We start from the raw sequence: 12,500 nt of genomic DNA, 5'->3' as shown, positions 1-12,500 counted from the left end.
CTGGTCGCTGCACTAGCGCCTCCTCTGGTCGGTCAGGGCGCCTGTTCTGGGGGGAGGGAGGGAGGGGGGACTGGGGAAAATAGTGTGATCCTCCCACGCGCTACGTCCCTCTGGTGAAACTCCTCACTGTCAGGTGAAAAGAAGCGGCTGGCGACTCCACATGTATCGGAGGAGGCATGTGGTAGCCTGCAGCCCTCCCTGGATCGGCAGAGGGGGTGGAGCAGCGACCGAGACGGCTCAGAAGAGTGGGGTAATTGGCCGGGTACAACTGGGGAGAAAATAGGGGGGAAATCCAAAAGAAAAAAAACTTTATTGATCCCAAGAAGGGCAATCCATTTGCAGCTTTCCCAGTCCAGACTCGAAAACTCACAGGCCAGGTATCTAATATACGTATGTCAGAGGCAACCGAGTTCAAAATAATGTAATAGTCATTTAAAATGGCTACCGTCAGCATTTAATGGCCAGATAGCAGAAGGAATGAAGGACTGAGCGGTTTGTTTTCCTAAGGGGTCCATTATAACGCCGGCCTGGGGGACATGGTCAGATTGGCTGCTAGTTCCTTTTGCTTACTGGGCCACACGTTTCTAACCAGTTATGGACTGGCCATCTGGGATTTGGGCAAATGCCAAATTTGGCTGACCATTGGGCAGCTCAGAATTAATTGTCTTGGTGCATGCTCGATAATCCAGATAAGAAAGTGATGTTTACTGTAAACCAGCACGTACTGATCAGTATTTAAGGTTTGACTCTCATCATCCACCGGAGCACAAACTAGGACACATCAGGACGCCGAACCACCGGGCTGACAACGTCCCCATCGACACAGCAGCCAGGGAAGGGGAGAAATCCCACATTAAACAGGCCCTGGTTAAGTGTGGTTATCCTAACTGGGTGTTTGTCAAAGCCAGGAAGACGCCCAAACAGTGCACCAGCTAATCGATGAGAGCAGGACAACAGATGTCTAAGCGTAAACCAGTGGTGAGTCCGTATGTGGCAGGACTGTCGTAAAAGTCGAGACGCGTATTTTCCAAACACCGCGTCTCAGTTGCTTTCAAACCCCAAAACACGCTGCCCCAGAAGTTGGTCCACCCCAAGGATCAGGTCCCCTGGCATAATATAGTGTACGCTGTTTAGTGCCAGGAGGATTACCGTGACTTGTACATTGGGGAAACTAGAAAGACGCTGGCCAAGAGGATGGCACAACTAACACGCCAGGCCAGGACTCCACAGTCTACACCCATCTACAGGCCAGTGGCCACTCTTTCAAGGATGAGGATGCACACATCCCAGATAGGGAGGAACGCTGGTTTGAACAGGGAGTCAAAGAAGCCATCTATGTGAAGAGGGAACGACCATCCCTTAACCGGGGGGGGGGGGGCAGGGGGGGCATTATAACTCTAGGTAATGGTCTACCCATATTTGTACGTGAAACTGATCGTTGGTTTCGGTCATAGGCAACTGTATTGTACTGTGTTGTTTATAAGGGTGGGGATACCCGCGGTCAGTTTAGACTGAAGAGGACACTTAGCTGAGTGATGAAACGTATCTGTCAATAAACGTATCCAGATGAACTGATTCAACCTTCTTTGACTCGGAATGAATTATTATAATAGGGAGAAAAAAAATATTGTAGCATCTCTCAATAAGGCTGTGAGACATTGGTTGGTTTCGCTAGTGCTTTATTAGCAGCAGTACACAGGCTACCGTTGGCCGTAGCCAACGCCAAAGCGACAAAACCTTCCCGTTGTATCGTGAGTTCTCTGCACTCTCAACCCGCTTTGCTCCCGCTTATCTTCTAACGCCGCTCCCCAGACCTAACAGGAACAGCAAAACAAACACCCTCCCTAACTCTCTGCCAATCACAAGTATGCCATCTCACCCAAACCACCGCCATAGGCAACTGAAAACGACTGACAGGCCCCACAGCCTCCAAGCATACAACTTGCTCATTGACATCCCGGAAATCCCAGCAACTGCAAGAAACAGTCAAAAATCAATATGTCACTCAGTCCTCTACACTACACCCCCCTTCTCAAAGTCCCTCCCCCTTGAGGGGGCAAATAAAGTCTCTCAGATGACCAGGGGGCCTGAGGTTTCTCCTGGGGAAGGTGGAGAAGGGGCTGGAGTGGCGGCCGGGGCAGGGACAGGGCAACGGGTCAGGGAAGGGGATACAGGGCAAAAGGAAAACGGTCGAGATTGTGAGGGGCAGGGTGAGGCACTCTGGTCATTGGACGGGGCTTTGGGGGGGGGGGCTCAAGGCAGTGTCCGAAGACCTTCATGTCCCACTCCCTGGTCCTACTGGAGTGGTCATGCCCCGGTAGGGGGGCCTGCTCATCTCGATGCAGGGCGACTTACTTGCTCTTGGTGGCAGCTGGACCCTCTACACGACCTCACCTCTTCAGGATCCTGCAAGGCCCCACCCATTCGCTGTCCAGCTTTGAACACCTGCCCTTCTTCTTTTGAGGGTTATACACCCAGACCTTCGACTTCGAAATGCCGTCCTCTGGCACGCACGTCATAGTTCCTCTTCTGTCTTGCCCCTGCACTCTGTAGCTGGTCTCTGGCAAACTCACGAGCTGACTCTTAGCGGCCCTGGAGCTTCCTGGTCAGGTCCTGGAGGGTCCACAGGGGTGTCGGGAGGTTTGCCACTATCATCTCAGCTGGCATCCGGATCTCATGCAGACCAGCAGTTCCGGCAGTCATCCTGGCTGGAGGTTGTTCTCTGGACAGAGGCATGTTTTTGGACTGTGTTGCACTGAGTGGACTGTGTTGTTAACTGTTTGTGTTTTGTTTTTTTGCTTTGTCCACTCTGTTTTTGTACGTTTTTGATGGTGTCATTTTTGGGAAAGTTTGGATGTGTGTTTTTTGTGTTGCACTGCTGTGGGCTGAGAGAACCGAAATGTCGTTTATTTGTGTATGCAGGTACATGTAAGAAATGACAATAAATGGTTCCTGATTCCTGATGCCCCCACCTAAATTGAGAAGGAAGTGGAGTCTTGGGCAGCAGACCGCTAAGCCAATAGCACAAGGGGGACATGGGTATCCCAGTCCCGTTGGCGTTTAGCCATCCAGCTGTTGTGCCAGTGTGCGGTTAAATCTCTTGACCAGTCCATCGCTGTGAGGCTAGCTTTTGGTTCATCACTATTTTCCCTAAAATCAGTGATTAGTCCCTTAGTTTTTGATACGTTAAGGTCGAGGAAGTTATCGTCACACCATTGAAGGAAGGCAGGTAGGGCACAATCATGATCTGACTCCGAGCCCTGGAGAAGAGACAGCAGGGCGATGTCATCAGAGAACTTCACAAGACAGCTGCCCTCCTGAGGAACTCTCTAATGACATAATCATGCCATCGATCAGTGCTACTGGGCTGCTGCCTTCCTCACAGACAGATCACAGTATTTACACTGACATGAACTATGAGAGAAATGATAGAAACACTTCTGTGTGTGCTGTAAATGATTATGTCTCTAACAAGTAAATCTGAGTTGTGTGTGTGTGTGTGTATATCAATCAATCAAGTTGCATTTTATATAGCGCTTTTCTAGCTGTAACAGCCACTCAAAGTGTGTGTGTGTATGCACGTGTGCACGTGTGCATGTGTGCATGTGTGTATGCATGTATTTGCGTGTGTGCATGTGTATGTGTGTGCGTGTGTATGTGTGTGTGTGTGTGTGTGCATGTGTATGCATTTGTTTGTGTGTGTGTATGTGTGTGCATGTGTGTGTGCGTGTGTGTGCATTTGTGTATGTGTGTGCATGTGTGTGTGTGTGCATGGGTGTATGCATGTGTTTGCATGTGTGCATGTGTGTGTATGTGTGTGTGCATGTGTGCATGTATGTATGTGTATGTGTGTGCGTGTGTGCATGTGTGCATGTGTGTGTGCATGTGTGCATGTGCGTGTGTTTGTGTGTGTGTGTGTGTGTGTGTGTGTGTGTGTGTGTGTGTGTGCGTGCGTGCGTGCGTGTGGGCTGCGGGGGCGTTTTGATCAAATGTTCCATAGCTAACCTGCTTGTTTTCTCAGATATATGAGGTGCTTGGCAGAGCAGATGCATGGTGTGTAAGTAATACTGGGTGCATGATGAAAACCATTTCGCAACATGCATGATTACCTTCTACTCAGCCCACGTGAGCAATTGCAGCTGTGTGATCCCTTGGCTTAACGCGTGGCATGTGCCGGGGCCATATGTGGAACCCAAAGGGGGGATGCCTCGTTTGCTCGATGGCTGTTTACAGCTGCATAAATGTACCGTGCTGGCATCATATCATTAAAGCGTCTCCTGTTATGGAGCTTTTCCTGTGAGACCAGCTACGATCACATACCGAGTAGGTTTTCCACATATCCCGTTCAAAAGAAAAGGGCCGAAGCAGGACATATTTGGAGATTTTCATGCTGGGTCACAAAACGATGATCGAAGAGCATTATCGTCTCCCCCTGTGGCACGCTAGTGAAAAAGTATTGATTCATAGGTCATATTCAAGTCAATTACTTTTGTAATTTATCCATACGATAGACTCGGTCTCTTGTATGGATCGTTAACAACAGTTTTAGATGCACCGTTGATTGTTTCACAGGCTTGGGGTTCTGATTTAGTATTTCAGATCCAACCGAAAGTCTCTCAATCCCCTTTCACCATTTTCACAGACGGTGGGGGGGGGGGGGGGGCGATAAAATCATTGTTTTGCAATTTCATTCTTGGTGTGAAAAACTTTTTTTTTGCATTTAGAAACCCTCCATGAACGTTAGACCTAGAACTGATGCATGATTGCCACATTTGCAGCATTAGTGCACTTAGCAGGGCTTGCATGGTGCTTTTGTGTAAGTTTCAGTTCTAACTTCAGCAGGATTTGTTTATGAAAGAAAAGTACCAGGGTGGTTTCATGCCGCTTGTGGCTCTAACTCAAAAATAACGGCAATTGCATTCATTTTATAATATAATACTAGTATAAAGGGGAGCGTTGTCTGCCGTGCCTTTGACTGCGGCGGTGATGCAAGAGGCCTAAACCAAAACTCAGTATCTCTGGCTGCACTAAAGCACCCGTTGTCATTGTAAATGGATGCTGTTGTGGGTATTGTGGCTTTTTATACAGTTTTTTTTTTACCCAATGTATTAGTACTGTCAGCAAAGATCTTAAAAAGTGATATACAACCATAGCAAAAAATACAAGAGCAAACTAGGAGAGTGCACCCAGTAAAGTGCAGATCTCTTCCAGGCGTATCTGCCCTTCGGTGCTCGGGCCGGGCGACAAACCAGGTGAGGAGTTAGCGCTCATTTGTGGAGTAAAACAGGGTTTTCAAAGGTTACGAATCGCCCCAACCACAACAGGTCCTCGACCATACTGTCATAACAGTGCACGAACATTATTAGGCTGACGGGTCCAGTAGTATGTGAGATTAGCAGCAGACAGATACACACACATGGTCAGAAAAAAACATTGTTTTTCCTGCCATTATAGTGCCCAAGTCGACTGAACGGGAAATATGGATAACATTTTTTTAATGTGCAAGCTAAAAAAAATCTATAATAAAAATGTTTTGCCTGTCAGTCTGTGGATGTGCAGCCTCCTATATGCTGACCTTCGTGACCAAGTCGATCATGAACTTCCGCTTTCCAAAAAGAAAAGGTTTGTTCTGTGACCATTTAAATGGGTCCGGCCCTAACCTTGCCTTCATTTTCATAATATTGTAGTGAATTCAGGGGGCAGCCGAGAACCGCTGCAGCTGGGACGCGAACCCGGGTCGACTAAAGGGTCAACCCATTAGCCAAGTCTAGTCATCCGTGGTCGTTACACTACCCCCCCCCCCTTCGGGAGGCGCGAGGGAGCATAGCGGCTCCCTCGTGTCTCCGGGTGCACGCGCTTCCGATGGCCTCATGGTCTCACCATCCCAATTCTGACACCAGTGTAGCGAATTCAGGGGGAAGCCGGGACGCAAACCCGGGTCAGACCCTTTAGTGGACCGGTCATCGTAGTTGCCCGTGGTGCAGGAGGCCCGGGTCCCGGCTGCAGTGGTTCCCGGCAGCCTCCTGAATTCACTACAATAAGGCCGGGTAAACTGTTCATGCTCACGCACGCGTGACTCACATCTACGGTTGACTCAGATCAGGCAGCGGCGAGAATATGCAACACTTCCTGTTTTGAGTCCAACCGAGAGGAAGTGGTCCCTTTATAACTTTTGCATTTTTTTTTGATGATGAAAATTCTTTTAATAACTTCTGATCATGTCGCTGCCCAATCCGAGTCAGCCGAGTCACTCGTGCACACGGTCGAGTGAGCGAGAGAGTGCAAACGAGGTTTCGAACCACCGCAACCACGACAGGTTCTTCATTACAGCATAACTGTGCACTGAATGCAGGCTGCTGGGTCCAGTAGTTTGAGATGAGCCACGGACAGATTAAAACACACACGCACGCACAATCCCCTCCGGCCTACAACAGAGGTTGGTAACTGTCTCCCTGGCTGCCACAAAAGTGTTTGGGAATGTGTTGCCCGTAAATCGCCAGCAGCATCTGAACACATGTAACCCTGACAAGCCAGGTTACTTGAATTAAACTACCCGCTGTGTTAGTCTGACACGATCTACTGGGGTATTTCAGAGGCTTTTAAGGGAGACCACAACGGGTCTGAGACCAGAAATACAGCAAATTTTAAATTTCAACCTTTCCAAGGCAATTCAGACTGATGGGGGCTTTATAGCCCGGCTTACTGCGTACAGCAATGATATGTACAACTTGGACATTATAGGCGTCTCTCCACCCTTGCACATTTCTCATGTCCTGCCTTAAAGTAGTGTCTAGTGTGGACATCCAGGTAGCGTAGCGGTCTATTCTGTTGCCTACCAACACGGGGATCTCCAGTTCGAATCCCCGTGTTGCCTCCGGCTTGGTCAGGCGTCCCTACAGACACAATTGGCTCTGTCTGCGGGTGGGAAGCCGGACGTGGGTATGTGTCCTTGTCGCTGCACTAGCACCTACTCCGGTTGGTCGGTCGGCCTGTTCGGGGGAGGAGGAACTGGGGAGAGTAGCGTGATCCTCCCACGCGATACGTCCCCCTGGCGAAACTCCCCACCGTCAGGTGAAAAGAAGTGACCGGTAACCCCACATGTATCGGAGGACGCACGTGGAAGTCTGCAGCCCTTCCTGGATCAGCAGACGGGGTGGAGCAGCGACCGGGGTGACTTGGAAGAGTGGGGAAACTGGCCAAAATTCGATTGGGGAGAAAAAGGAGGCAAAAATACAACGACAAAAAATAGTGTCTAGTAAAGGCTTGTCACTTGCTGCATGGAAATCTGCCCGAGTCTCCATGGCAAATCTAAGGCAGCAGAGCTCTGCATTATTCTGGAGGAAAAAAAAGAACCAACAACAAAAACAATAACAACAAAAAAAAACAGCAACACAACATGGAGTCAAACAGGAGTCACCGCTCCATGGTTTATTTATTGCACTTCCACCGTACGGCCATGTTTTCTCTCGTTTAGCTGTTGTTTTCATCTCAACGAGTACTCCGCGCAGTCAATCAGTTGCTAGTGCCATCTGCCGGGTTCACGGTGGGCCCGTGGTCAGATAGTCTCCAGGGACCTGAGACCCGTCCTGGGCTTCAGGCCTGCCTGGGAGGCCCCTCAAGGCAGACAGAGCCACCAGACCCCCCCCTTAGGCTACAGAGTGGCCCACCCCCCATCTGCCCACGGATAGTTTCAGCCACTGCAGTAAAGTAAGTAAGTAAGTAAAGCAGTGCCTTGAGTTTTTCTTGATTATCTGCTATTTGTATTCCATCTTTATTCACTACTAGAAGAACCCTGCTACAATGTAGCAGTTTGGTTATCCACCCGTCTAAATCTCCCTCCTCTTCATCCTGCCAGCTAACCGCCCCCCCCCCCCACTCCAACTCCCTCCCCCCAAATGCTCAGAATCATCTGAAATGCCGAGAAAAGTGGTTTTTAGCCATTTTTAGAAAATGCATATTTTGCATAGTTATTATAATTATTTTAATTTTCTGCTATTTTTCTGGTCCTCTCTCGAACAATACCTGCCACCTCCAAAAAAATTAGGATCATAAGTGCATTTTTGCAAAAATGCATATATTTTGCATAATTATTATAATTATTTTAATTTTCTGCTATTTTTCTGGTCCTCTCTCGAACAATACCTGCCACCTCCAAAAAAAAATTAGGATCATAAGTGCATTTTTGCAAAAATGCATATATTTTGCATAATTATTATAATTATTTTAATTTTCTGCTATTTTTCTGGTCCTCTCTCGAACAATACCTGCCACCTCCAAAAAAAAATTAGGATCATAAGTGCATTTTTGCAAAAATGCATATATTTTGCATAATGCCAAAACATTTTTAAGTCCCAGAAAATTTTTTTTTATATAGGTGAAAAAATCAAAGATGTTCAGAATCATCTGAAATGCCGAGAAAAGTGGTTTTTAGCCATTTTTAGAAAAATGCATATTTTCCATATTTATGCATAATTATGCATAACTTTAATTTTCTGGGATTTTTCCCTTACTCTCTGAGACAATACCTACCACCTTTAGAAAGAATTAGGATCATAAGTGCTTTAGTTTTCCGTCCCGCTATCTACACTAACACCACACACACACACACACACACATTACGAAAATATATGAGTAGATAGGACTTACTTTCTTAATGTTAAATAGCCACAAAAATCAACATTGTCCATCCATCATCCAAACCGCGTATCCTGCTCTCAGGGTGGCGGGGATGCTGGAGCCTATCCCAGTAGTCACTGGGCGGCAGGCGGGCAGACACCCTGCACAGGCTGCCAGGCTGACACCCTGCACAGGCCGCCAGGCCGTCACGGGGCAAAAATCAACATGGTTTTCAGCAAAATGCATCGTAAAATAACACTTTCCCTCCGCGACTTTGGTCATTTCAATCGTTTCATTTCACCCGAGTCAGATCCACGACCTTTGCTAAAATCTTTGTGGGGCATCTTCGAGTGTGCGTTCGATTGTGTCGTCTCTCGACTTGGGTCTTTCTTTACATATCCTCAAAACTGTGCACAAAGGCAGATGGCGGAGCTTGAGTGATTTCATTAAGTGTATAAATATTGATAAGTGTCCAGTTTTCAATAACCTTTGCAATAAGCCCAATTAAAAAAAGCGAATCTTACAGAAAATCACATTCTGCCTGAGCTGTGCAGAGATGATCACTGCCATGTTTGATTAAACAGGTTGTATTTAAAATCATTACAGTAGGTTGAATAATATTTGCTTGGTTTAGTAATATTATGTTGGAGCTTAGCAGTGACAAACAGGAAGGTCTACACCAGCCTGAAGATTAAAGTACCACTGTATGTTTGTATTTGCATGTGTGTGTACAACGTCTTCTCCTAACTACCTTGACCAAGCAGGAGGACACTTAGCATGCTGAGAGGGACCCAGGAATGGTGTGATAAAAGCCTTAGTTAGGAGAGGGAGAGAGAGAGGAGGGGGGGGGTAGAGACAGAGAGAGAGAAATAAAGAGAAAGGTGTTTTTGTGTGTTTACTTGTCAGTGTGCCTGTGTGTGAGGTAACTGTTTGTGGTGGTCAAGTGGCAAAGAGAGGACAATGGGGGGGGGGGTGTTCAGGGACACAGGAGGTAGGCAAATACAGAGACAGGGCAGAAAAGGAAGAAGATACGCACCGTTTCACGAGTGGCTTGCTCGAGACAAACCTGTAACCAGCGACGCTGTCAGCACAATAAACGCTAGCTGGTATGGGTGGACAAGATAAAGGGGGGGGGGGTGGAATAATGAGAAGGAGGAGAGGAGAAGAGAGGACCCCCGAGGAGCTTCATCTCCCTTATCAATTATTGATAGTGGGGGGGGGGCAAGAGTGAGCGAGAGAGAGAGAGAGAGAGAGAGAGAGAGAGAGAGAGAGAGAGAGAGAGAGAGAGAGAGAGAGAGAGAGAGAGAGCATAGAAGCTCTCAGCCGGTGGAGCAAAGTGCACAGGCCATGTTCATCCAGCCAGCCACCTCTAATCAGCTTCAGCCCTGCACAGAAGTCCATCATTTGAAAGGACTCAAATTACAGCATGCGGGGGCTGTAGTTGAGCATTTTTGGATATGCAAATGGTCTGCTAAATTGGAGCGCCGTTGTAAGTCAAAGATTCAAATGGAGACTCAAAATGTCAACACTTAAAAAGCATTCGTTCTTTTAAGGGAGAAGTTACATGCACAAAAACAAAAAGGAAAGGAAAGGAAAGGAAAGGGGGATGTGGTCCGTGTCAGTGTCGGGTTGAAATCCATTATTCGCCATGTTTTCATGTTTCAAAAAGCAGTCCAGCTTTCCATGCTAAGTGCAGGCATTGATGTCATCAATCATCTTGCACCGCTTGCACTGCCCTGACCTGTCACACACACACACACACACACACACACACACACACACACACACACACACACACACACACACACACATACACACACCCCATTTGACTACTTTTCTCTGTCCACATTAGCACATGCAGGGGCGTCAGTTTGTTTTGAGAAGTGCTGGGGACTATGACATGGTCACACCATGCCCTTCCTCAGTGGCCCGGCCACATAATGTCGATCGAGGGATGTACACGGCCTTTAAAAGCTACACCTTTTATGTGTTACGATGCCGTCACGTCAACCTGCGTAGCCTAAACGGATGACATAGCCTGCATGATGCCGCGTCATTCATTCTAGTGTTTTGCAAGTCACTGTCATGTAAAACAAGAAAAAGGGTATGTAATCCACAAAACCTACATGCTTAAGTCTGTCAAGCACACCAGTATGTTTCCCAAATACTGGGACCTACGGGCGTCGCTATCCCATGCCATGATTAATTTTTTTCCAAATACTAAGTTCGACCAACCAAAGGCTTGCAAAAAACAAAAACAAAAAATGGTTGGGACAAAATGGGCCATGACAAAAAGTGGTGGGGACATGTCCCCAGCGTAACTGACCCCTATGAGCACGTGCCATTTTTAACACGAACAACATGTGCAAGAATGATGGGATGATATGATGGGATGATATGATGGGATGATATGCCAGCTGATAGAACAGAATGCAGAATCATGGCTGTTTGTGTTCATTTCAACGTTTCAGAAAAAGTGCTCTGAAGATTGTTCTCACATTGTTCCCTGAGCACAATCATGCACTGGCTTACTTACACAAGCCACATCGACTGTTTCATCAGCTTGCACAGCCACAAATGGTGCCTGCAATATTTCATCAGACAGATTTTGTCCATAAACAGCTAACATACAATCAAGCCACTCATTTTGGCTCGTCTTAGACGTGTCCCTGTGTGTTTGACAGGTGATCGGCTAACTGGCTATCCAAAAAAGAGAACTGGTCAAAGAGGTCCAGGAACACGTCCCGCTGGAGTGAAGTTGGGGACTCGTTGGACCCTGCAGAGCTAGCTCAGGTACCCCACGAAATGTAACACAGTCCACAATCCGTGATCATGAGGGCCTGTTTTTCTTCACCAGCTCGTCATGTCTCTGATTAGGAGTGCGGTGGCCCTCATCAAGTTGACAGGCGATGTTAACTTTACCCAGCATTGATAGCTTTACGCTATTTCCAGTGTGACTTGCGCTAATTTTGTCGGATAAATGTTTCAAATCCACAATCCCTTGTTGGGTCCAAGCCGTGACTCCCCAAAAAGCAGCAAGCGTGGGAAACAAAAAGTGAATTCTTAGCTACACTTGCCATTAGCCAGTCCTTTCGTTGAAACTAAGTAACGCAAAACTTACAATTTTGTCGTTTGTCCTTTTGTGTTATTTGAGCATCGTTGGACGATGTGTCTCCGGTCTCCTCACTTCCAATTTTTCCTCCAAAGACACTGAAGAAAATGGACGAGAAAGTAAATCATCCACCTTGAGGCAATGGCTGTGGCAGGGGCGGCCGCGGGCGTTGGCCGCTCACTTCCCTCCCTTCCCCCTCTCACACAAGCAGCACGTCACTGTACGTACTGTCTGTGCTGCCACTGGTCAAAAGTCAGTGGCCTGTGGGCTGACTGAATTTAGCCCAAATGATCAGCAAATCAAGGGGGCGTGCCAAGACACCTGTCACTCACGTAACACGAAGACGAATGGAAGCTGATGCAGTTGTGTTTGGGCTGTAAAAACAAAACAACAACAAAAAACCCCCAGCTCATTTAGACGTATTTTGTGTTTTTTGTGTGACTATTTAGAGCTGTTGCTGCTCTTATCTTCCACCCAAAATTTAAAATAATCTGTTCTAAAGTTTTTAACAATAATTTTCTCATCTTTATTGTAAAAGATAGAGAGGGCTTAGCCCTGTTATCCCATTTATGCCAGCTGTCCCTGTGTGTGTGTGTGTGTGTGTGTGTGTGTGCGTTTGTGTGTGTGGGTGAGCAATTGAGGCTGAGTATGTTAATGTTCTCTATGTGTGTGTATGAGTGTTTGTATGTGCGTGTACATGTGAATGTTTGTCTGTTCTTGTCTAGTGTGTGTGTGCACACGCATGTGTTTCTGTGTTAACATTCATCGCATC

Source organism: Lampris incognitus, chromosome 1 (assembly GCF_029633865.1).
Source record: "Lampris incognitus isolate fLamInc1 chromosome 1, fLamInc1.hap2, whole genome shotgun sequence".
In the NCBI taxonomy this organism is placed as follows: domain Eukaryota; kingdom Metazoa; phylum Chordata; class Actinopteri; order Lampriformes; family Lampridae; genus Lampris; species Lampris incognitus.
The sequence above is the reverse complement of the archived record's forward strand: the minus strand, read 5'-3'. Positions refer to the sequence as shown.